The sequence below is a fragment of the Myotis yumanensis genome, unplaced genomic scaffold (assembly GCF_028538775.1).
Source record: "Myotis yumanensis isolate MYYU_CA2020_CCGP unplaced genomic scaffold, mMyoYum1.0.hap1 SCAF_18, whole genome shotgun sequence".
Classification (NCBI taxonomy): domain Eukaryota; kingdom Metazoa; phylum Chordata; class Mammalia; order Chiroptera; family Vespertilionidae; genus Myotis; species Myotis yumanensis.
The window spans coordinates 9,854,071-9,875,018 of NW_027223769.1; the positions used below are offsets into that span (position 1 = coordinate 9,854,071).

At 50.4% G+C, this 20,948-nt stretch overlaps 1 protein-coding gene across 2 annotated transcripts in view; it reads right to left on the reverse strand.

The window, feature by feature from the left end:
• Nucleotides 1-20,948, reverse strand: part of CHST8 (carbohydrate sulfotransferase 8) — a 106,828-nt gene that overhangs the window by 66,241 nt on the left and 19,639 nt on the right. Inside the window, exon 1 of one of the 2 annotated variants that reach the window (XM_070398016.1) lies at nt 20,533-20,600. The exons of the other annotated variant lie outside the window; for it this stretch is intronic. The gene's annotated coding sequence lies outside the window, so the exon portion shown is untranslated. Of the gene's footprint in view, nt 1-20,532; nt 20,601-20,948 lie in introns of those variants that run through there. 2 annotated transcript variants of the gene reach the window in all.

Here is a 20,948-nt window from a genome sequence, read left to right on the forward strand (position 1 = left end):
GCCGGTGTGATCCAGGCAAAATGAACTTCAACAGGGACGAGACTGGCTCCAGACGCCTTGGGTAGGCCCTCCAACCTAGCAGCCCACACAAACCTTCAGGGCCACTTTCCTCCCTGGGCTTTATCCAAACCGTATTACAGAGCCCAGTAATGAACACTTGCTCAAGGCCTGGAATGGGATTTAGTGTCACCATTTCCAGGGAAGGAACGAGAAAGAATTAGATATTTGTCATGCTTTGTTAACATTCCAGGCAGTATTAGATACATATAAACATCCCATGTAGCCTTCACACAATAACCCCTTGAAGTGAAAATCATTATCCTTATTTGTCATAGGTTTGGTTCTCTTTAAGGAGATGCTGAGGTACAGCGTGGGGTGCAAGATGTTTATTAATGATCAACTCCTGTGAAGGGAAAAGGGAAGACTCCAAAGTGGGTAGAAGTCAAAGGGACATGGCTCCAGCCAAGCCTGAATGGGGAGGCCCGGAGCAGGTGTAGCCACGCCGTCCAGGCTCCCTTACTCAGTAGCTGGATGTGGGTTGCTCCGGGAAGGGCATGACCTCGGATGCGGCAGTTTGTTGCTGCCGAGGCAGACCCTGAAGAAGCTGACAGCTGGGAGCTGGTTGCTGACCACACATCTTGTGGGTGATCAGTGAGTCCTTCCTGGAAGGGGATCTGGCAGCATATTTCCAAGCCCACCACTCTGTTCTACAGATGGTAAAATTAAGACCCAGATAGACTAAATATGGCCAAGGTTACACAGTAAATAAGCCATCCCAGATCTGCCTGACTCACTTCTCCCAAACAAAAGCATACACGAGACTGTCCTGACCTTCAAAAGTCTCCAGAGGAAAATGCAGAAAGCTTGACTGCATAAGCAGATACCCTCGACTCCCCTCTATTAACATCCCTGCAGCACACACACATGCATGTGTGCACACACATGCTCACTTCTTGGCAATTATCTCATTGCTAATGGAAGGTGAGGACACAGATTATTGGGGTTAAAGTTCCCCTGATGGTTCAGCCTGGAGAGCATGTCCCCCAACAGAACCTCTGGATCTAGCCAAGAGCAGCACACGATGCACGATGCTCAACGGCCTCCTTTTACTTTTAGAAAGCACTGAGCTATTCACATTCTCCAGCTGCTCTGACATCCACAGCCACAGCAGGGAAAATTACAGGGAGGGAAAAATTGCATATTTACTTCTCAAAATTGAAAGTTGGGGTATAATATGGACAGAAAGGAATGTACGAGTAAACCCAGAATGCCCTGGCCCCTGGCAGGGTGCAACTGCCTCCAAGCTGCTAACAGCAATCCACAGACTCCAGAGGAGGAGAGAATGGCAAGGAGGTTTGGCTTCCTTCCAGGGAATCCCTCTCTCTGGGGTTGGCACAGGAGGCCCCAGCAGACTTGCCTTTGTGGACCCTGCTGCCAACAGTGTCCATCACAGAGTAGGCACACTTGGGAAATGTTTGAGAAGGAAAAAGAGCTAGTAAGAGGAGGGAGGGGGAGAAGGGATGCATGCATACTAGAGCCTGCTCGGTCCTCTGGACTGAGGTCACATGGAGTCCAGCAGGTGTGGCTTGCGTGCCCACACTGTGCGCATGCACAGCCATCCTCTTTGAGGGCAGGCTGGCCTCTCTAAGCTGGCTGCAAGGCTGACAATCATATTCTTGACCCCCAGTAGTTTGGCATGTTTTTCCCTGGCCCTCTCCTCAAAACTAGTTGGTTTCTTCCAATCTGAAGGCTCAAAGACTAAGAATGTGGCAGAACCATCAAGTCAGTTGGCCTTATCCTGGTTGCTCTGTGGCTAATTGGGTCTTTTGCAGGCAACCAGGATGGGGGTAGGTCTGTTAGTGACCTGGAAGTTCTAATGAGTGGTTATACATGAGATAGGAGCCTGCCTTCTCTGGGAGTCTCTGCCTCCTGCCTCCAGCTGACATCCTGTGCTTCAAGTCTCCTCCACCACACTGACCCCCAGTGCCTTCCCTTTCTTTCACCACAGGGTGCTGAAAAGCCAGAAATGTAGGCCCACTCTAACTCTCCCTCCTCTGTTCCCCGACGTCCAACTGAGGACTCTTTCTCCTGCACGTTGTCTTGTCTGTCTTTTCCAGCCCCTCGGTGAAATGGATTCAGCACCGGTGGTCTGGACAGCTCCCTGCATCCACAACTGTGCCTAAAGAACATTCGCTGTCACCCCCCTATTCAAAACTGTCCGGGGGCCCCAGTTGCCCAATGGTCCAAGTTTAAATGTTTCAGCATGTCCCACAAGGCCCGTGAGTAAGCAGTCTCCGCCGACCTCCCACCTCCAGTCTCATCTCTCCAATTCCCTGACAACCCTCAGGCCAGGTGTGGTACCCCCATGTGTCTCCCAGGAGCCCCGGGGCTTGCCTCCCACACAGGTAACAGTGGCTGCTGCAGAGAAAGGAGCACTGGGCTCTGAGTGTCTGCTACTTGGCATTACATTTTCTCACTGGGAGACTTTGGGCACCACCATTTTACATCTCCGAGCTTCAGTTTTTCCAACCAGTCAGTCAGGCCCTGGTAAACTGATATCACGGGGCTATTTGTGAAGATTCCTGCTGTGGTGAGACACTGTCCTGGGGTGGAGGGAAGAGGCTCCAGGCAGGTGGGTGGATGCTGGGTCCCAGTCCTCTCCCCGAAGGGCACATGCTCCTCTATGGTCAGTCTTGCTCTTCTTGCTGTACAGTTTTGCTGACTTCTTTGCTTGTCTTGAACAATAGAGAAGGGGGTTTGAGCCTACAGCTTCTTTCTGCTAGCCCAAATGTCCTCTCTCCGCTCCAAAGACATAGAAAAGGTGCTAAACCTTTATGATCCCTGGACATGGCACTCAGTGGCATGTTTGCTGGGCTGGAGTGATGAGCCAAGGATGCAGGCAGCACTCAGCTGGCCGGGAGCACCTGGAAGCAGAATGGCAAACACGGACTCCACGCCTGTGCCCTGTGCCACTCTGTCATCCAAAGGGTCACTTGAGCCCTGACTTTTTACGTGGTTGATAAAAAGAGGATGACACAGGTGGAAATACACATTTTTATGATGAGACCCAAAATGGCCAATTATTGGTCTTCAGTGAACACTTGTGTGAAGCAGCCCATTTCCCATAATAACCGTAGACACTTTTATAATGAAAATTGTTTTTAAAATGACATATCCAATGACCCTCAGTAGCAGACCCAGACTTTCAGTTCTTCCAATTTGGAAACCTGTATTTTAACTTGAATTTCCTGATTCTCAAATTGGCAAGCAATGTCCATTAAAAAAAAAAAAACCCTACCTGAGTGAATAAAAACTCAGGTTCAAGCTGGATTTGGCCTGGGGTCCACCTGTTGCCACCCCTGCCATAAAAAGAATAGCCTTAGTTGGGGAAGGGCACCTGACCTCTGGATAAAAATGATGCTAACAGTTCAAGAAATTTTGTGCAAAATCAGCTGAGGGAAGAAAAAGCCTGTGAGCCAGCTGGTGTGGAGAGAGGCCGCAGCGGCCACTGGTCAGGAGCCGCTTCCAATAGCTCCGTAGAAATGGCCCTCACGCAGAAACATGCAAGTCCAGCACAGGGCATCTGCCTCTGCCTGCAGGACGGTCGCTGCGATGGGACAGGGGAACAGTGGCACAGGATCCCTGCCTAGCAGTGGCACACACGTGTACACACACACACTCACATTCATATACACTGCTGTGTACTGAATTGTGTCCCTCCTCACCCCCCCCCCAAAAAAAACAAAAAAACAAACAAAAACTTCGTATGTTGTAGTCCTAACCCCAGTACTTTAGAATGTGACTTAACTTGGAGATAGGGTCATTGAAGTTAGTTAAGATGAGGTTATGCTGGAATAGAGTGGACCCTAAGCTAATATGACTGATCTACACTAATAAAAGAGAAACATGGTAATTAGCGTACGACCGCTACCCTTTTCATTGGCTAATCAGTGAGTATATGCAAATTAACTGTCAGCCAAGATGGCGGCCGGCCACCAGGCAGCTGAGAACAGGATGCTTGGTTGCCCCAGCGATAGAGGAAACCAAGGTTCCCGCCTGCAGCTGCCGGGCTCTGAGCTCCTGAAGCAACAGCTCCAAAAGATACAATGTTTCAATTACAGAAGCTAAAAGATGGCGGTTAATCTGCATACTCAGGCTCCAAGCGGTAGAGCGAAGCCAAACAGCACTGAAGCAGCAGAGCCGGGAGGCCTCCTGGCCCCGGGATCAGTGGAGTCGAGAGGCCTCAGGGCCCCAGGATCAGCGGAGTCGAGAGGCCTCCAGGCCGCCTGGATCAGCGGAGCCGAGAGGCCTCCCCGCCCTGGGATCAGCAGAGCCGAGAGGCCTCCTGGCCTGGGATCAGCGGAGCCTGATGGAAGCCCTGTGTGTTTATGCACCCTGGGGGTGCAGAGGTCCTGTCCTAGGCAGAGGCCTATGGGGAAATTTTCGACTCTGAGAAGCAGCCTACGGGCTGGAAGGCAGCTCCTCTGACCTCAGTGCTGGAGACGACCATTAAGCAGAAAACTAAAGAAACCGATTTTACATCATTTCCCAGGTGGAGAACAGTTGGCATGTAAGCCCCTGACCAGTGCCCAGCCTCTCCTCTGTCAGTCTATCTCACTCTTAGGTACCATGTTCTTTGTTCTGTCTTAACTGCAACTCATTTTTAAACTAGATTGCTTTTAAAAGAAGACTAAATAAAGTTTCCCTTAAGTTATTTAGGTGGTGCTGGGGCTGTTGGGGCTGCTGGGGACCTGATAGAAGACACAAACACGCAACGGGGGGCCTGTACCCAGCAGCTCCAAGGCCTTCGTGGCAGCACTAAGGAGCAGCAAGCCAAGCGGTAGGAAGCAGCAAGCAGGTGGGCAGTAACGAGGGAGGGGTCCCGGACTGCAAGAGGGCACATGCTGGGCTAAGGGACCCCCCACCCATCCCCAGTGCACGAATTTCGTGCACCTGGCCTCTAGTGTTCTTATAAAAGGGGAAATCTGGACACAGACATGCACAGAGACCCCCATGTAAGGATAAAAGCAGAACTCTACCAGCAGACCCCAGAGGCTAGGGGTGCGGCCTGGGCAGATTATCCCTCACACCCTCAGAAGGAATCAATCTTGCTGACACCTTAACCTCAGCCCTCTAGCCTCCAGAATGTGGGACAATGAACGATGGTTATTTAAGCCCCCGGTACTGATCTGTGTTATGGCAGCCCCAGCACACGATGCACAGGGGCCGTTCTCAGAAGGCGCTTGGGGTGTTTCCAGGAGACTAGCTCTTCCTCTTTCTACAGTTGCCATCAACTGTGTGCAGACAGTGTCAGGCCCAGCATCTGACATGAACCCTGTGACAACCAGGATGAGGAATAGAAAACCCAGCTCGGTGGGAGCCCTGCAGCTCCATGGTGTCACCAGGACACAAGTCCTTCCTGTGGCCCTGCTCTTCCATCCTTGGGGCAGATTTTGTCTGCAGGTGGCTCCTGCATGACTGCATGATGATTGTAGCCACAGTCCTACATGCATCCTCATTACACCCAGCAGGAGAGAGGGAGCCCCATCCCCAACCCTGGAATAAAACTCCTGGACCTGAGCCCACGGCCCCGCCCTGACCCAATGCCGGGGGCTGGGGGAATACCCTGCTCTGATGGGAGCAGACCTGGGTTACTGGAACCAGGGGGATGGAGCTGTCCTCCCTGGACCTAGCCGTGGGTTCAGCCCCTCCAAGGGAGAGGGTGACATGCAGTTGGCCACAGAGTCCACTATGCATTAGTTTCTTTGTTCCATGCAAAAGCCACACGAACAATTATAACCCCCATTTTACAGGTGAGGAACCAGGCTCAGAGAGGCTGAGTAACTTACCCACAGCGACACTGCTAGTAAATTGAGGCAGATAAGAACTCTGGTCGTATTCAGCACTCCTAGCGTTAACACTGCCTATGTGATGGGGGAAGCCACATCCTGGACACAGGCCAGCACAGACCTGTGTCGGTCAGCCGGGAAGTGGTCACTCTGCTGCTCTCAGTAGCCCTCCCAGCCGAGCCACCTCCTGGGCAGCACCAGCCCACTAACCAAGCGAATGCTGGCTTCGGTGAGAGCTTGAGGGACGGCGAGAGCAAGGGAGGCCCTGAGGCCTTTGGCTCGCACGTAAACACTGCTGTGACTTTGTGTGTGCACACGTGACTCCATCCTGTGGATGAGTGGGTGAAGGCCCCTATATTGGTGTCTGGGTGAGTGCCTGTGTGAATGGACCTTAGTGCACCCATATGTCGGTATTTCAGAACCTCCCTTTCCTCTGCCCAATGGCCACCAGCTGAAAACAGTCCAGTGCCGCCCAGGCCATTCCCAGCTCCTGGACACCACAAGAATGACCATGACCAGCCCTCACGCCCAGCTTAACGGTGCTTCCCCCACAGCCGCTGCCCGGGGCCAGGCCTCCTTCTTGGCAAAGGACAACAAAGCTCCCTTTGCCACCAGGGCCTGGAGGGAAGATGGGGAGGGTGGGCTGGAGGGGGGCTCAGGAGGGCCACCCAGCGGGGCCACCGGCCATCTGTGTCTCTGCTCCACTCCCCCCTCCATCCCCTCTCAGCCTCAGGGTGCATCACTCTGGTGACCCCTGGGAATTGGAAGCTAATTTTCCACGATCATTAGTGATGGAAAGACCTCAGGTTCTGCCTTTAATTAAAGTCAAATGCGGGGCTGAGGAGAAGCGCTGCATGCAGGCATCCTCTTCTCACTTGCAAAAGCCATATGCAAATAATTAAGCCAGGCATGGAAGCCATAATTAAAAATTTCACAAACCCCCTCATTAGCTGAGCAGACTGCACAGAGAAGCGGAGGCAAGTCCCTCCCCATGCCAATGGCAGCTCTTGCAGATGGTTAATTGGGCCTTGGGGGAGAAGTGGGCTGTGTCTAGGTGACAGTGCACCTGGCAATGAGCTGGCAGGGTTCCTGGCCTCCAAGGCCAGCAGGGATGACCTCCCACCTCTGTCTAGAAAGCTTCCAGCCAGGGAACAGGGCTCCCAGGGTAGAGTAAACCCGAACATCCACCTGTCCATCCACCCACCCACCCACCCATCCCTCCCAGGGTGAGGAGGCACCACAACACAGGACCCTGATCCCAAACCTCACAGCCTCCCCTGGCCCTAGCCCTCCTGTGAGCAGAGCTGGGATGAAGGTGGCGAGAAGGGCCTCAGCTAGAGACTAGAGACTGCTAAAGCCCCTCCCCCAGTGTGCAGGCCGGAGGTGGGGACCTCAGACCAAGGCAGGCTCAGGGTACCAGCAACTGTGTGTCTTGAGGTCCTTCAACACCTTCCGGGCACACAGACACCCCCAGGCCCGGTGGCCACTGTGCAGAGTGACTCACCTAAAGACAAAGGCCCTGGACAGGGTGACTACCCGCACCCCATAAACACACTGCCAGCCCCAGCTTTCATCAGCACCTCAAGAACTTGGAGGAGGGCTGGATGGCCGGGAAATGTCTGACCTCTGTTCCACACACACTCTGGCCCCTTCCCACCCTACCCAGGGTCCCTGGCCTGAGCCCTCAGCCTCTGTAAACATCTGGTTCACCTCATGTCCAGAATCGATCCTGCCAGCCAGGTCACCGAAGGCATCATCCCACTTGCTCACTGACATTTCCAAATGAATATTCACTCGCCCCAATATCTGCCACTTGTTTTCCGTCTGGCCTGATCAATGGTGCTCCTCTGGAGAAATCATGCTCACCAGAGGCATTGATCGAGGTCTGGGACGCTGCCTGGCGTGTGGGAGGATATGTGTCCTCCCAGACATGAGGCCGGGACACTGACCAGCTCACATCACTGACACCACCTGCCCTGGCTGGGCCAGAGCTTCACACGGCCGGGACTCACTCCTCCAGTGTCAGACAAAGAGACTGACCGTGACTAAAACAAACCCAGAAACGGGCTCTTTCGAGCACTTGGGGGTCTTATGGGGCTGCAGGAAGTCACAGAGCTGAGTCATGACTTCTGTCCTGTGCAGGTCAAGCCTCCATCTCCTGCAGTGGACAGGTTCCTGACGCAGCCCTTGCAGCTCCAGCAGAAAACATTTCCCTTGCAGTCTTTCCTCTGACAAACAGAAGGGACACCAGTCCTCCTGCCAAGGTCGACAGACACCCGCCCCGAGGCATCCTGCTCTCAGGAGGTGACCCTGGGCAGCCTGAACTGGCGGATGCTGTCTTGTTTCTCAGCTGTGCCCCAACACGCTTTGCCAGTCAGCTCTGCAAGTCAGCTTGGGCTCCTTCGTTTTGTTGCTCCTCCGAGCCCCGCTGCCCTGATGGTCAGAGTCCCTGGCCCAGTTTTTCTTTTCAGTCCCCCCACACCTCCCCCGTTACAAGCACAGCTGCCTAAGAACCTGCCCTTGCAGCCACCGACTCAAGACAATACACAAAACGAGACAAGGTGCATGGATGGGGACAGGGGACTGCCCCCACTTATACAAACCATCTATAAATTATACTTCTTGGCCCTGTTTGATTCTTAGACATTCATTAGAAAATATTTCATATATATGTCAACAACCAGTGCACTTTCCCTCAGCTTAAAGAATAAAACAATTGCCAATATTCTTAGTCCCCTTTGTACCCCTTCCTCCTGCTCCTCTCAAAGGAAACTATACTTGTACTAAATATTTAATGAGCACCTACTATGTGCCGGTCACTCTTCTAGGCAATCGGGACCCATCAGTGAACAAAACAAAGATCCTGCCCTCATAGAATTACATTGAAACCAGGAGACAGACACAATTCTAGAAACATAATAAATTAGTAAGTTATGAATAACATTAGAGGGTGATAAATGCCATGAAGAAAAGAAAAGCAGGACAGAGTGAAGGGGGCTGGGAGGGCTGGAGGCTGGAGGAAGGTCTCAAAACCAAGCATGTGGGATGGGGCCTCGCTGAGAAGGTGACAGCTGAACCATGTGGCTGTCTAGGGAGCCACCTGTGCAAAGACACCCAGTGTGTTTGGAGATCAATGAACATAAGGAAGAGTGAAAGGATGTAGGGTCAAAGTGACGTGGGGGCCAGCCATGTGGGCCATTGCGAGGATGCTGCTTTTACTGAGTGGGATGCGGTGGAGCAAGGACATTGGGTTTCAGCAGGACTCCTCTGGCCACATAGGCAGGGAGGCCAGGGAAGAGGACGCCTGCGGTCCTGGTGAGAAGTTTCAGCCATGACAGGAACATCCATGTCTGCCATTCACATGAGAATTGACACTTTTAGAGGACACTTTATTTGATGTTGAAAATTACATTTTTGTTTTGATGCTCTGATATCATCATGTATTAGGTCACTTGCTGGCCACACGTTTTTCGGATGTGAGTATTGTGAGTATTCTGGATCCTGAAAAACGATGTTACTCTTCACATTAAGCCGGCCCTCCCTGCTTGTTTTCATATCCAGACACGCAGGAAACTCAGTCAGCTGCTCGGCATAGGTGAATGAAATAGAAATAGGAGAAGGAGACAGTGAACACTGGGCGGAGGGCCCGGGAGCTGCCAGGCTGCCTGGGCCCAGGTCCTGGCTCTATCCAACTATGTCGCTCTGGGTAAGCTACTTGAGCTCTCTGTGCCTTGGTTTTCTCACCTGCAAAGTGGGTGTGATAACGGCCACCTTGCAAGGTTGTAATAAGGGCTGAATGGCAATAAGATTGCCAATTTGGAGGAGTACCTGGTGCACAGGGAGTGCTCCATCATGTTAGCGACTGCTTCGGGGAAGATGAACAGAGCTCCCCAAGGTGCTTCTTTCCCAGGCCTGTCCATCAACCGGGCGCTGGAGAAACAACTTCTCCTGCTATCATCTAGCAAAGCCTGAAGGCCAGTAAGAAACCAAGCTGTGAAGCTTCCTGCTGGGGTCTCCAAAAATCGCCCAAGGAGCTCAGGCTGCGGGCAAACCCACAGAGAAATGTGATACTCCTGGAGGGGCTCCCCTGAGACTGGCCCTCAAGCACTTCATCAAGAAGGGAAAGTGACCGGCAGTTCTGGGCACTGCAGCCAGTGCTGGACTCGGTCTACCACTACGGGGTTGTGTCTCAACGAGCAATGGGGTTGGCATTTATCCTGAAGTTCTGTGTTTGCAAAACTATTTCCATCACATCTGCTGAGTATGCCAAGCACATCAGAATGATTGATTTTGAAAGTTTAATGCAGTTGGTCTTTTCCCTGATGATTAAAAATATGGTAACATCTACCTTCAGCCCATTTACCCACCAAGAACCTTTGACAATTTCAGTTTGGATCAAAAGAATCCAGTATGCAATTTGATTTCACTGGCATTTAGATCTTCAAAGAACTAGGAAAACAGGTTCGCATACAATGCATTGGGTTTGGGGGGGGGGGGGGGTTGGGGTTGTTGTTGGGTTTTTATATAATTAACTAGAGGCCCGGTGCATGAAATTAGTGTATGGGGTGGGGGAGGGGGTCATCAGCCTGGCCTACACCCTTTTGCAATCCAGGATCCCATGGGAAACATCCCTCTTGCAATCTGGGACCGCTGGCTCCTAACTGCTCCCCTGCCTGCCTGCCTGCTCACCCCTAATCACTCTACCTGCCTGCCTGATTGCCCCTAACTCCTCTGCCTCCCTGCCTGATCACCCCTAACCATTCTCTTGCCTGCCTGATCACCCCTAATCGCCTCTGCCTGCCTGTCTCATCTCCCCTAACCACCTCTGCCTGCCTGCCTCATCGCTCCTAACTGCTCAACTGACTGCCTCATCTCCCCTAACTACTCTGCCTGCCTGCCTGATTGCCCCTAACCGCTCATCTGCCTGCCTAATTGCCTGTAACTGCTCGCCTGCCCGATTGCCTCTAACTGCCCACCTGCCTGCCTGATCGCCCCTAAGTGCCTCTGCCTTGGCCCCGTTGCTGTGGCTTCATCTGGAAGGTCATCTGGAAGGACATCTGGAAGGACGTCTGGAAGGTCGTTCAGATGTCCAGTCTAATTAGCATATTACTCTTTTACTATTATAGATTCTGTTGTTAGCAAGGTTGAATTCTTCTAAAAAATTGGCAAAATGTTAGAAGCTGAAGCTTGGCAGGGAATAATGGAGTCTATTCTGAAAATATTTGTGAGGTTTTCCCTTGTATTCACACACACAGACACAGACACACACAGTCCTTGTCTTGAATTTGGCATTACAAGAACACCCATAATGCAAGTCTAATATTATTTTCCAATTCAGCTCATTTACTTCCAAGAAATTTGACTCCGGTTTAGAGACATAATCAAATCTATTGGTGGTCTCCAAGGCTCAGGGACACAGCCATTCCTCTCTCGTCTCCTCAGCAGTGTGTCACACAGACCTCGCTAGTTTGGATGGCCTCCCTTATCATCCATTCATCACAACTAATAGCCAAATAATAGATTTGACCTTTGGCCTGCCGACCTCCACAGTTTGGTCTTCACCGTGAATTCCCCAGGGCTGCATTCTCAGTTTCTTCACCAAGGCAAGGCCTGACTGCCCTCAATACCAGTTTCATCGGAATTTCCAATAAGGCAAGGACCTGTATCCTTTCAGATTGGAAGGGTTTCGTACAGACAGACAAGTGACAACCTTTCAGATCCTGCTGATGTCTGCCACTGCTAGTTTTTTTCATGTGAAGCAGAAAAGGACATTTTGTGAGAAAAAATAAAACCCACAGGTTTTAGAATGAATTTCAAGTGATCTTGGTCCAACATGACTTAAGGTATAAAGGTGGTTTGGCATCACTGCCCAAAATATGCCAGCACCTCAAGGAAGGTGCAGCTCATCTTTGCAACTGACACACATCCACACTTGATATGAGCCTCACACATCATCGTCAGCTCCCCCGAAAGGGACAGAGCCCTGAGGCTCAAACTTGGCTTTCAGATGGCAGTGTGACCTCCACAGCCAGCAGCCAGAGGGTGTGGCCGGCCAGGCATCCCTCCATGCCCAGGCTCTGAGAGGCAGGAATGCGACGGTGGGTTTGTTCTACACAGAACGTCATGAGCACAGTGACTGCACCTGTGGTGATGGAAATGTTCCTACTTTGATTTCTAGCTGGTAGTGTTAGGACCAACTCTTGGGAAGGAGGAAACGGAAGCTGTAACAGGCTCCCAGTCCCTTTTCTGTGCTAATCTGCAGCAAATACAAAAATCAAACTTTTCCTCAAAGCACATCCTCTCCTTTTATTAAAACAGAAAACACTCTGTGTATGACATGCAATGGGGACTGCAGTCCACACGACAACATAAACACACAATAACAGCCCAAGCCTATGAAACACAAGTGTCACAAAGGGAAACCTCAGAATCTCTTTCATTGGAATTTTCTGACCAGGAAAATTGTGAAAAGCTTTACTCTCTATCGCTTATCCTATCTAATAATAGGCAAACATGGTAACTGACCGTACCTTCGCTACACCTCCCATGGGCTAATCAGCGTGATATGCAAATTAACCGCCAACAAAGATGGAGGCCAATTTGCATACTGCAGGCAGGGCGGGACAGCGTGAGCCACCAGTGCCAGCCGCCATCCAGGCCCCTGTGTGCGACCCCGGAAGCCGCCTGCCTGCTGCCCATGATCGGATCCGATCCCGGGCCACAGGCCGGCCCCAGAAGCCTCAGAAGCTGCCTGCCTGCCGTCCATGACCGGATCCAAGCCCGGGCGCAGGCCAGCCCCAGAAGCCCCAGAAGCTGCCTGATACGGCAGTAACTCTATCAGTAAGCACTCTGAAAGTCAGTGGCATAAATGCACCAATTAAAAGACAGATTATGAGGGTAAATCAAAAACAAAACCCACTTTAAATATAAAGACACATATAGATTAAAAGTAAATGAATTAAGCTACAGCCTGTTTTGCTCAGTGGATAGAGCATTAGTCCGTGGACTGAAAGGTCCCAGGTTCGAGGGCATGTACCTCAGTTGCTGGCTTGATCCCCAGTCCCTATCAGAGCATGTGCAGAAGGCAACCAATCAATGTGTCTCTCCCTTTCCCTTCACTCTCTCTAAAATTCAACAGAAAAATATCCTTGGGTGAAGATTAACAAAAACAAAGTAAATGGATTAAGTAACATTAAAGAGATTATAAGAAAAATATATTCCAAATTTTGTTAGTTGTATAATGGTTATGTTTAAATTATTAACACCTAAGAAATTGGGTGAAGGGTACATATAATATGCTATAGTATTTTATAGTTTTTTTACATGTATGAGATTATTTCAAATTAAAATATTAAAAATTAATAAAATATTAATTGAAATGTATCTGCATTACATGAAAAATCTCCTAATTGCTTCTAGCATAATTTATTAAATTGTGCTAAAATTTACAAGAGTTCAATTAAAAAATATCTTAATTCTAAATGATATAATAGAAAATACATAATAGTGCAGTTATAAGCACTTTTCTGAAAATAAAAATTTAAAGAAGTGAATTTAAAGAAGGGATTAGCCAAAGAAAATATATGCACAACCCATGGACACAGACAACAGTATGGTGATGGCCAGAGAGCAGTGGGGGGCAAGAGCTGGGTAGAGGGGGAAAAAGAGGGGAAATAGGGACATCCTATATAATAATAATAAAAGGCTAATATGCACATTGAACGGCAGAATGACCGGTTGCTATGATGCACACTGGCCACCAGGGGGCAGACGCTCAATGCAGGAGCTGCCCCCTGGTGGTCAGTGCACTTCCATATGGGGAGTGCCACTCAGCCAGAAGCTGGCTCATGGCTGGCCAGGGCAGTGGTGGTGGCAGGAGCCTCTTCCACCTCCGTGGCAGCACTAAGAATGTCCAACTAATGGTTTAGACCCGATCCCTTGGGGGCCTAAACCTTTAGTTGGACATCCCCCGAGGGCTCCCTGGCTGCCAGAAGGATGTCTGACTGCAAGCTTGGGCCTGATCCCCCAGGGGAGTGGGCCTAAGTCAACAGGTGGACATCCCCCAAGGGGTCCTGGACTGCGAATGGGCACAGGCTGGGCTGAGGGACACCCCCCCCCCCCCCCGAGTGCACAAATTTTTGTGCACCGGGCCTCTAGTCCTATATAATAAAACCCTAATATGCAAATCGACTGAATGGTGGAACGACCGGTCGCTATGACAAGCACTGACCACCAGGGGGCAGACACTCAATGCAGGAGCTGCTCCCTGATGGTCAGTGCGCTCCCACAGGGGGAGTGCCGCTCAGCCAGAAGCCAGCTGATGGCTGGTGAGTGCAGCGGTGGTGATGGTGGGAGCCTCTCCTGCCTCCTTGGCAGCGCTAAGGACCCCTAGGTGAACATCCCCCAAGGGGTCCTGGACTGCGAGAGGGCCCAGGCTGGGCTAAAGGCCCCACCCCACCCCCACCCCAGTGCACTAATGTCATGCACTGGGCCTCTAGTGAAAATATAACTTTATACTTCAAACCCTCCCCCCAATAAACCTCTCCAATTACAAAATATTCTTTCTCAAACATCCCCCTCGCCCTCCCTAGAGATTAAGACATCTGCCTGAGGCTCACCTGATCTCTGCCTCCCCCAGCTCCCTGGAGAAGTGCGCTGTCGACCACAACCTCTCAAAAGGAGGTAAAATGATGCCACCAGTTTTTCCAAACCTAATTGCTCAGAGATGCTCCTTCCCTCCACACAGGGCCGCAGCACCTCCTCCCATTTTAGACATCTTGGTGTGACAGCCCCGCATCCGACAGGGCAGGGGATGGAGTTCCGGAGACCTTGCCTCTTCCCAGCCCAAGACGAAGGCCAGCAAAAGCTCTCGAAAGGAGGCCGGGTTTTAAGTAGCTCGCCTGGCATGGAAAACCCAAGGTCCCTGAGCTGTAAGCCTCCATCCCCTGGCAACACCCACTCAGAGGCAATTTAGTTAATTCCCTTCCACACCATCTCAGCATTCAATACTCTGCATGCAATAGCAGAATGGGCAGAGTCATGGGCATGAAGGGACCTTAGAATCATCGTTTCTGAGCAGAGACAATAAAAAACCAAGTGTCAGATTTGCTCTCTGACACGTGCAGGGTTATGGCCACGCTCACTCTTTCCTCGGGCCCTGTTGTTTTAGGATGATACGAAGTGACTCTCAAAATGGCCAATATTTCTCCCCTGATACAAGAGCATAAATCACTACATCTTCGGCGCTTTCTTTGTGGTATCGATTCTTCTGAGCATGAAGGCAGATGGTTCCGATATGGCATCATCTAATATTCCCCCAGCTTGATTTATAGATTTCTTTGTGCATTACCTGAACCTAAACGAGTCTAGCATTATTTCTTGCACACTTGTCAAATTAAAGTAAGGTATTCTTGTTGACCTTTAAACTTAAAAATATTAAATGTGTCTGAGACATTTTCCGACAAGCATTAAATGGAGCTGGGCCCTCAGATGCCAATTAAGAGGATGTAATTATGAAGGGGAGTGTCGTCTGTGCTGCGGGTAACGATTTTAATTTTAATGCACTCATTCAATGGGAGGAAAAAAGAAGCTGGTTACGAATAATCTTGTGAAAGAGATGAGAACAATTTGGCACCATTTGTCCCTTAATTTACCAAAATGGGAAGGAGCTGGGGGAGTTGGCACCCTGGCCTTCCAGAAGGAAGGAACACTCTTGAAAGGTGCGGAGAGGCGGCAGTGGCCAGAACCAAAATAGAGACGAGGCGCCGCTCGCCACGATGTTACCAAACAGCCAGCGCCAGCCTCCACGCTGTGCCAGGGTGCGAATTGGCTGGCTTCCAGTCGGGGAGGAAATTCCTGTGGGCGTTGTATTGAGGCTTTCTCCTACATCGTTTCTCCCACTGCCCTGCCCACAGCCGGGCCCAGACCCAGGAAAAGGTCTCTGGGTGACACTGTCTGCCAGGACACAGACAAAATGAACGCACCCTATGAACCCCATTCTTCAAGGTGAAATGGTGCTGGCTGCACCCATTTGGGCTAGCCTTGGTTTGTCCAAACCTGAGCATGAGCAACACACACACACACACACACACACACACACATCACATTCACCCCTGTGACCGCAAGGGCCTGGCCTGAGGCTCACTTTGGCATTGCTGAGGTTCCTTTCAGAAATATACCCACTTAACAACCAACCTCCAACTAAATCTATTCTTGAAACTCACTAGGATAACAAAATCCCGCTGGTCACACCCAGCTGCCTGTCAGAGCCTTTTCTCCCTCCCCACCTGAGACCTCACACGTATGCATAGCAGCCATCCAGTCCCCTCCTCCCTCTCCCCAAACACTCAGCCTCTTCTCCCCTCACATCCGGCCTCAGGGCTCGGCCCACTGTCTCTCTCACCTTCCACTCCCTTCTTTCCTCAGCTGTGATAACTTTGCTCTCCCCTGGGGAGGCGTGCACCCTCTTCCCTCCAGAACCAGGATTGCCTTGCTTCTTCTCACTACCCTGACCATACACAGGCCCAGGAAACGTCAGGGGAACAGAATTCTCCCCATGAGGCTGGAAGGAGGGACTCTCCGTCCTCCCCTCTTAGTGACTATTCTCTGCCACGCTCGCGTGCACTCTCAGGCACACACTCGCCCTGCGCTTCAGCATGGAGGGCTGCAGCTGGTGGGGGTGGAGCAGAGAAAACGCACACACCCTAGGGGTCCCTGACCCTCCTGCCAACATGGAGCATGAGGTGCTCAGTCCCAGACACGAATGTTCCATCTGCAGCCATGAGACTAATTCATGTGGCCTACACAGCTGGGCTAATGGGTCCTGCCTGTCCTACGGCCCCTGGTGCTTAACCTCAGCCCCTAACCTTGAGAACTGGAGTTGGTGGTGCTGACACCCCACCCGAGAGGGCCAGGGCTGGCCCCGGGAGAGGCCAGGCTCGCAGCATCCAGCCACAGGGACGCCATTGGTCTCTTCCCAAACCTACGGGTCACTCGTCGGCCCCAAGTCTGACCCTGTCCTCTGTCTCGCTGGGAAGGTCACTCGGAGCCCTGTTCATATCATCAAAGTGCCAACCGTGTGCAAGCTCAGGCCCCTCCAAGACTCGCACAGGATCCGGAGGGCCAGCTCCCCCCAGAGCACAGAGGACACCCTCACAGGCCTTTCTCCTGGGTTCCATAGCCCCAGCCTCGCCTGGGTCCAGCTGGAAGAGGCTACATACAGTTCAGTGCTTGAGAAAAGCAATGCTTTTTGTTTTTTTCCAATTTTGCAGATCCTCAAACTAGCCTTTCAACACGATAGTTCTGATTAAATTCCTAACACATTTCCATTTACTATTTTTCTCTATTTCATATCGCCCTGTGCCTTAAGGATCAGCCAACTGCAGCCCACAGGTCAAATCCTACAGGCCACCTGTTTCTGTCAATAAAGTTTTATTGGGACACAGCCATGCCCATTCATTTTCATATTATCTATGGCTGCTTCACATTACGGTGGCAGAGTTGAACAGTTTCAGCAGAGATCTTTTGGGACACAAAACTTAAAATATTTACTATGTTGATTTTTAAGTAGACATTTTCTACCTCTGACCTAAACTACAAATACAATTTACATATAAAGCATCAGTCAGAAAACTTTTTGGAATGTCCAATAAACATTGCATAAGCCATTCAACATCATCACTCAAAGAAAGAAAGATGAAAACCCCAAAAGCTCAGGATAAGTGGTGTACATTCCCAATTCTAAATCCATGCATCTCTTTAAATTACACACATACACAGAAATACATTCTCATAGGAAAAAACTTCAAACAATACAATTAAAGACCCCTTTGAATGCTACCCTAATCTAGTCCAGACTTCTTTCTAGATGCAAGATTGCACTTACACATATGTAAACAGTGAATATATAGCTGTGGCTGTTTTTGCACGTATGTGTTTTTTAGCCAGAAATAGTATATATGTACATAGTGCTCAGTTTGCTTTTTCATTAACAATACATTTTGGACATGTTTCCCAGGCAGTAGATACAGATCTACCTCTTGCTTTTTAATTGTCCAGAATATTCCAAGGTGTGGGTGTTGCAATGTCTAATCTCAGTGCAGACAAACATCTGGAGTGGCCGCTGAACCAGCTCTCTCCTTCCCAGGAGAGCGGGTCCAATGTGCACAGGTCACCTCGGGAAGCGAGATGGACTGCAGCCCGACGCCTCCCCCCTTATTTGAAGCTGGCCCCACCCTGGGAGCCCCCACCCTGGAAGCCCCCCCCCCCCCCCGCCCCGTCACCGACAGTGAGCACCGCCAGGGTGTCTCTGCGTGGCCTGCATGTCTCCTGGCAGAGTCCCCGAGAACCACGGCTCCAAACGCCCCGTTCAGAGCAGCTATTTTAGAGAAGAATCATTGTGAATTTAAATGACTGTTTCAGAAGCTTGACTTTTAAAAAAGGAAGATGAATCTGGCCCTTGCAAATACAAAACAGATTGAGAAGCTGAGCTTCGTGGAGTGACTTAAACAGGCATTCAGAGCTGGCACCCGCTGGGAACAGTGCAGCAAAGGAGGGCATTCGGAACAGGCAGAGCCTGGAGCTTGGCTCAGGAGCACCCCCACCCTTCTCTCTCCTCCTCTTTCCCCAGCCTTCTCCGTCTCCCTCCACCTTCACCACCTCCCCCTCCTCCACAAACACTCGCTGAGCACTGCACCTACTACGTGCCAGCCTCTATATACCACCCTCGCAGAGTTCTCAGTGAGGCAGACAGTCCTGCAGCAAGGGCACTGGCCTGGGCAAAGGAAGGCCCCTGTGTAGGACAGGAGATGAGAACTGAAGGAGGGGCGGGCAGGGAAGGGATGGGCGGCACTCTGGTGGGATGAGCATAAACCCCTCCCTTTGGGATGCAGGTAATTTTCTGTTTAAAATGACCCACACTGGCTGCCGGTGAACAGGTCTGTGGGAGGCAACTGTTCCACCCACCGACTCTACCCAGCCAGAGGCACTGGAGAAACATCTGCCAAAGGAGCAGGGGTCCCCCAGGAGGCTGGGGCAGGGGCGGGCAGGCTGCAGGGCAGAATGTGGCTGGGCAGTAGGCACTGCCTCTCCTGACGTCCAGCGTGGGAAACAGGACTGTCCCTTGAGCAATGAGCCCACAGAACCTCCCCTGGGGAAGAGGAGAGGGGTTCCGGGGGATGCTGAGCTCTGCGCCAGCTGAAATTCACCAAGAGGCCAGGAATAGAGGCCCGGGTTAGAGATCCCGCTGGGCCACTGGTCGACTGGATGGCCATGCACATGGTGCATAACCTGAGGCTCCTCCTCTTAACAGTTCTCAGGGCTTCACGTGGGAACTTGATGGGGTCACGTAGTAATGCACCCAGTCCAGGGCTGGATGATTGCAGGGGCAGCAGACGCCCACTGTTGGCCGTTCGCTACCATCCACCTGCAGAGACAGTTCCCAGCCTGGCCGACAAGCAGGAAGCAGGGAGCCTCCGCCTGGAAGGAGCCAAGGCTGCTAGCCCCACAGGCTTGAGTCCCCACACAGGGACCAGAGGTGCTAGAAATGATCCTTCCTGCCATGAACCATGCACATGGGGAGGCTGGAGCTAGGGAAGGAGATCAAGCTGAGTAAGAGGAAGCTTGCGTGCTTGGAAAAGCAGCTGGCAGAAGGAAAGGGACTTCTGTGTTAAGAATGGCAACGAGCACCATTTGTCTAATTTCTCTCCCTGCCAATTTCCATGGAAAAGATCAAACAAATGTAAAAATGGAGGGGGTGGGTGGAGCCTGTATCCACGAGGGGAGTGGGGACCGCAAACCAGGCAGAGCCAGGAATTCCTGCAAGCCCAGTGCAGAGGGCACAGGACAGGCGACAGGGCAGCCACTCGGGATCAGGGCACAGGGAGAGCCCAAGGGCCCACAAAGGAGGTCCATGAGGCTTCCGGGGGACCCAGGGGTCAGCCCTGCAGAGTGACCTCTAGGACAGGCACCATTATGTCTCAGGACGTAGCTTCAGAGTCTAGAAAGCAAATGATTAGGCCAAAAGGGACTCGACAAATCCCCAGTCATAAAGGTGTCAACACTTTTTAAATGAACAAATTACACAAACAAAATTAAGTGAGAATATTAAAGATTTCAGTAATAAAAATCTGACGCTCCCTCTCACACCTTTGTTCTCAGCAAACAGAATAGTTTTCTCGATCTCTCTTAGACTATTTAGAAAAATGGGCTTACGTTAGACTATAGGACAAAATCCCAATAGAAGGCATTACCTAACCATAATGCAATAAAAATAGAATCTAACAAAAAAGAGAGAGGTTAAAATGCTGACTACAGCATTGTTTGTAATAGAAAAAAGATGGAAAAATATGAATTGCTATTAGTAGAAAAATGTTTAATTAATTTTTGGTCTATTCAAACTCTGAAATCCTATGCAATTGTTAAAAATTATCACCCATTCATCTAATACAGAGTTCCAGAAGAAAAGAAGGGGGTACTGGTAGAAAAATCAATACATTGAGGGGATACGGCTAAGAATGTTCCAGAATCGAAGAAACACATGATTTCTTATACTGAGAATGTACACACAGTGCTAAGCAGGATAATAACATTTTTTAAAAAATTCACCCATCTTAGTAAAACTCCAGAATACCAAAAGCGAAAAGACAAATCTTAAAGTTTACCAGAAAGAAAAGACATTACCTACCAACAGTTAGAACAACAGCAGACATCCTCGCTTCAGGAGCTGCCCGGAAGACAATGGAGATGGTCGTGTTTTGGTAAGCACTGTAGGAAAATGAAGGTCCTTTATTCCATTATTCAAGAATGTAGGCAAAATAAAGACCTTTTGCCACCTAAAATGAAAGAATGCTAAAGGATACATTTCTGCAAGAAAAATAAACCCAGAGAGAAGGAGCAGGATTTTAAAAACATGAACACTGGTAAAAATTTGTTAGCAAATTTAATGAACTATTGACTCTACTTATTAATAATGCATTTTTTGGTATTAAGATAGAAAAAAATCCTTAAATGCTTGACTAACAGTCTAAGTAGAAAGATGGAGGGAGAGCGTGCAGCATGCAAAGACACTTGATTATTTCGAAGGATGAGAGAGATGACTTT